The sequence below is a fragment of the Chinchilla lanigera genome, unplaced genomic scaffold, assembly GCF_000276665.1.
Source record: "Chinchilla lanigera isolate Chin_1 unplaced genomic scaffold, ChiLan1.0 scaffold00008, whole genome shotgun sequence".
NCBI lineage: Eukaryota > Metazoa > Chordata > Mammalia > Rodentia > Chinchillidae > Chinchilla > Chinchilla lanigera.
In genome coordinates this window covers 12701459-12706602 of record NW_004955409.1, presented here as the reverse complement: position 1 = coordinate 12706602, position 5144 = coordinate 12701459, and the positions used below count along the sequence as shown (strand labels likewise).

The 5144-nt window shown below is 50.9% G+C and overlaps 1 long non-coding RNA gene across 2 annotated transcripts in view; it reads left to right on the top strand.

The window, feature by feature from the left end:
• The window catches only part of LOC102025766, a 13282-nt gene extending 11662 nt beyond the window's left edge, over nt 1–1620 (top strand). For both annotated transcript variants that reach the window (XR_259777.2, XR_001232650.1), the window contains one exon: nt 655–1620. This is a non-coding gene — a long non-coding RNA (uncharacterized LOC102025766). The remainder of the gene's footprint in view (nt 1–654) is intronic.
• Nucleotides 1621–5144: the final 3524 nt, after the last annotated feature.

The following is a 5144-nucleotide window of genomic DNA, read 5'->3' as shown; positions in this document are numbered from 1 at the left end:
CACAAAAAAGCTACCCAGCGCAGGTGGACTAAGACCAGGACAAGATGCTAACAACCCAGCTGTCCTCACACCCATACCTGGCACAGCTGCAGAGGGTAAGGAAGCCTAACGGACAGAAACAAAGGGACCAGGGACAGGAACTGGGGTCGTCTCAACAAGCAGAGGAAGCTACTGGGGCACAAGGCTGTGTTCAGGGGGCGAGATGGTGATGCCCAGGGAGAACTCAGCCTGCGGTCCTGGGGAGGGCGACATGGTACCGGGCAGGTGAATTTTGTGGGAATGACAGAAATGATTGGTTCCTGCTGCCCAGGTACCAATGTCTCTGCTGATTTTGAGCTAGGGCAAAACCTTTTAGAGGGTTCCAGATGCAGCCGTAAGCTCTCCCTTCTGCGTTCAGCATTTGCAAATCTTTGAAATGCTGGGACCCTTTGCCTCGATAAATGAGAAGGTGATCATCTTTCGGCCGCTCTCGGGCACCCCACCTGCGGTAGCATCGTGTGCCTTGGCAGAGCTGCTGGGCTGGGCTTAAACTCGTGCCACCTGTGCCGGCTGCCAGGAGCGCATTTGCTGTATCCCTTCCCTTCTTCCCCTTCTTCACCCATCTCGCTGCATTCTGGACAGAATCTGAGGGTCTCTTTTTTCATTTGCCCCTAGAAACCACTCCTGCCTCAAAGCCCTGGGGAGTGTTTCCTGCAGAATCACATCTTGACTCTTTCCTTCACGGGTCAGCAGAAGCCTGAGGAGCACAAGAGACTCCAATTTCCCAAAGGAGAGGCAGGGAAAGAGCCCAGGCAGAGAGTCCCCAGTCCTAGGTGAGCCGCCGGTTCTCCTCACCCTGTCCTGTTTCAGCAGTGCAGCTCCAGTGGAGCAGGGCCGAAGAGCCGGCGTGACAGAGGGCCGGGGCTGTCTGCCTGCCGCTGGATCTGCCCCCAGAGACTCCCTGAGAGCCTCCCGGTCTGTGCCTCACCTGACTGAGCAGGCTGCAGTCACAGGAGCTGAGAAACCCAAACAGAATGGGACATCAAATCACCATGGGGTCACTTTTGGTTGTAGGTGTTACCTGTCAGAATTGCATCTGCACACATGGGGTGCACTCTGAGTGGAGGGGAGGAGAGGAGTACAGATACAGCCTGTGCAAAAGAAGCCAAGGGGAGGAGCTGTTGGTACAGAGAGGAGGGGCCCTGTCCACTGGGCAGCGGGCCATCCCAGGGGACCTGCAGCAGGGAGACCCAGAAGTCCTCTGTCTGAGGCTGAATCTAAAACCGGAAGTCCAAGACTCTGGTTTGTGTGAAACTCTGCTATAGTTTGGATGTGGGTGTCCTGCAAAGGACCCGGGTCAAAGGCATGGCTGCCAGCCTCTGGAGCTCCTGGGTGGGGGGAACTTTAGGATGTGCCGCTGCGTGGAAGGAAGCCTGGTTGCTGGGGCTGTGTCCTTGAAAGGATGCTAGGACCATGGCCCCTTCCTTTCCCCCTTTTGCTTTGAGGTGAGCAGCTTTTCTTTGCCGTGGGTTCCCGCCATGGTGTGCAGTGCTGTCACAGGCCCAAAACCACAGGGCCCGGTGACCACAGACTGCAACCTTTGAAACCGTGAGCCTTAATAAATCCTTACAGCAACAGAAAGCCAACTTCCCCAGACTCTTAGCTTAGTCCCCCCATCCCCAAAGGGGAGACCCTGGAACTGGGCTGAGCGGGATAACTGACACACGTGGCCCGAAGATGTGTCACACGATGTGGCAGAAAATTCAGACCCAAAGTTTATCACTTGGGAGAGTCACAGAGTGATGGCTTCTTTTATGAAAATAAAAGCAGAAGATGTCGTTAAACTGGGCTGTCGTGGCCAAATGGACTGTGTCACGGAGCTGAGTGTGCGCGTCACAGTTCTGTTACATGGAGGCTGGGTGCTATGGGCCATGAGTGTGGTCCGTTTTCCTACAGTACGAGGACTCCTCCATATACCTGGCGCCATCAAAATGATTTTCCGTGCTTGACCTCCCTGACTCCTATGAGTGCTGGAATTTACAACCCTGCTCAAGGCACCAGGTTGAGCCAGGATGGTTTCTGAAGAACAGGACAGAAACATTTTAAAAAGCTCCTTAATTCAAACCACAGAGCAAGAGGAGCTGAGTGGCTGATGGAGCTGGGAGGATGCCCAGGTGGTGCCAGGACAGGAGGAAGGGCAGCAGGAACCCGGGAGAATGACAACTCTTCTGCTGTCTCTGCCTGACTTTCTACATTGGCCCCATTCTCCTGTCCAGAGATGCCTTGGAAAAAGCACTTTCTTCACTTCCAAAAGTCAGTCCCAGGGATGGATGCTGGCCTCCCTTGGGTCATAAAGGACCGCTGCAGACTGCCTTCTTTTTTTTTTTTTTTTTTGGTTTTGGTTTTTCTCCGGTACCGGGAACCGAACTCACATCCTTGCGCTTGCCAGGCAGGCGCTTTGCCGCTGAGCTAAATCCCCAGCCCCCTGCCTTCTTTTTAAAATCAAGTATTTATCAAATATCAGATATCATATAAAGAGCAGCTGGTCCCCATTTAAGCAGGTTACAAATACTAACATATTTAATATCTATTTTTCTAAAAAAACCTGAGTTCGGTGCCGTTACTCACTCTGGTTATAACGGACAGGAGCTCACTCCTGTCACAGTGGCATTAATCCGTTCATGGGGACAGAGCTCTCCTGACCCAACCACCTCTTGAGGACCCCACTTCTCATCCTGTTGCAGTGGGGATTAAGTTTCTAACACAGACTCTGAGACACACTTTCAAACCAGAGCAGAAATGTTATAATAGTTGCAAGATAATTCACATAAATTGGAACCCAGATTTGGAAAGACTAGAATAAGTGAAAGTGAAAAGATAATGACGATGACTGTAAACCTTGCAGTTAGATTTTAAAAAAGATGTTCTGCTGGGAGGAACACTTAGTTTCACAGCCTGGGGGCTGGCGTTGACTGCAAAGGCTTGGGATGAGCTCACAGGCAGAGCTCTGAGTACCGAAGTCTCCAGCTCACCCTTGATGGCAGGGATGGGCGAGGGTCCAGAACCTGGACAGGCGTCCTTCCACCTCTCCGCAGTCCGAGCACTGGTCCTGCACCCTGTCCAGCCCAGAACTAGCAAATGGAGCCCATCCAGGGAAAGACAGGGTCTGGGAAAGTTTAACTTGGACAAGAGGAGACTTGGAGAGGCCTGATAATAACTATAATAGTCATCTGTCATCGTGTGAAAACCACACCTAAAACTTACGGTCTTAAATCAACAATAACCATTCACTTGCCCACAATTCTGCAGTCTGGGCTGCGGAGCTTCTCTCTGCCCGCTGGGGTGTAGGTGTGAGCTAGGGTCACACGAGCACTTGGAGCCAGCTGGCAGGGCCACTGTGGCTGGAGGGCCCATGATGGTGTCCTGCTCATGTCCACTGCCACAGCTGGGATGGTGGCAACCTCTGGGGACTGACTGTACCCCTGTCCTCATGCTCCCTCCGCCCCTCCTACACATGGCCTCCCACCCGCAGGGAGGGCGGCCCAGACCTCTGGCTTCTCAGGGAAACAGGACAGTGCGTGTGGCTGCTACGGGACTCTTACCGCCTGGGCCCAGCATCTCAGTCACTTACCATGCACCAAGCAAGTCCTACCACCAGCCCAAGCACAGCGAGGAAAATGACCACACACAAGCGTGAATTCAGAGTGGGACTGCTTAGAAACTAATTGGTGGCAATTCATCAAAAGAACTACTATTGATTATTTCTATAGTTTGACATTTTACAAAGAACATTTCCTTAGCCGGGCGTGGTGGTGCCTGTAATCCCAGCACTCAGGAGGCTGAGGCAGGAGGATCGTTGCGAGTTCAAGACCAGACTGGGCTACAAAGTGAGCTCAAGGCCAGCCTAAACTGCATAGCAAGACCCTGTCTCAAAAAGACCAAAAAAAAAAAATCTACTTGCATTGACTTATTTGATCCTTATCACCAAATTGGGATATGGTTAATGATATGTTGCACAAAAAAAAAAACTCCTAATTTGTAGCATTTGCCAATTTCCCTGGTGTAAATACTCCTACAATGCCAACTGCAAGTGAAGGAAGTGAGATCACTGAGTGCTGAGGTGGGCAGAGACACTGTGTGTCCAGTGTAACTCGGCTCAGCGCTGTGTGCAGTGGGTATTATCTCTCCTTGCAGATGAGATCATGGGTCTTTCTCTAAATCACACAGGACCAATCATAGTGGATCTGGGACTCTGCCAAGATGTAATTCGCATGCTTTGGCTCCAGCATCAACCTGCCTCATCGCGATTTTCTCCCAAGACTGCTTTACAGAAGGAATAGCTAGCTGTATTCTAGGTTGGCCCAGAAGGCAAAATAAGAGTCACTGTAAGTTTCAGAGAGGCAGATTTCAATACAAGAAAGTCCATATGAAAATAGGGTCTACAAAAATAGTCATCCACATAGAATGAATTGCTTTGTGCCATAGTATTCTCCCCATCCTAAAATTAAATTGGAGCACAGAGCGTGAGCCTTTGAAGATTTCTGAATTAGGCGGGAGGTTGAACTAGATCTCCTCTAAGGTCCAATTCATCTCTTGGATTCCTGTTGTAAGAATGTCCTGAACTCCCAAATCTGGAATTACATAATGCCCTTTGAGACCAAAGCAGGCAAGGGAGAAATGAGAAAGGAAGACAGAGGGGAGGGGAGTGTTACAACCTGGGCGGAGTTTGGACAGATGAGAAGTCTTGTCCTGGGGAGCTTGGCACCCTGAATAATTCAGGGTTGGAAAAATGCGTCTGCATTGGGGTCACTACTGCAGCTCAGCCCAGGTGACACAGCCAGGAGACTCATAACATGAAAACACGACTTTTATTTTCCACTACATCAGTTCAAATGGCTGCAGACAGCCCCAGACCTATGCTTGAATTGCTAGGATGTTCTCAGTGTAGTAGAATCGGGCCAGTGAATTTAGCTGGTTTTTAGAGAATCCCCTTTCTCTCCAAGTGGGCTTCTTTAATTTTTCCCAGAAGCAAATCTGGTGGAGGGTTTGGCATTTAGACTCTTGGCCCCACTGGAACCCACCTGCTCCTCCCTCTCCACTTCTGTGATCTGCCTGAGACCGATCTTGGACACTGTCCCCTCAGGCCTGGGGGCCTCCAGAAACAG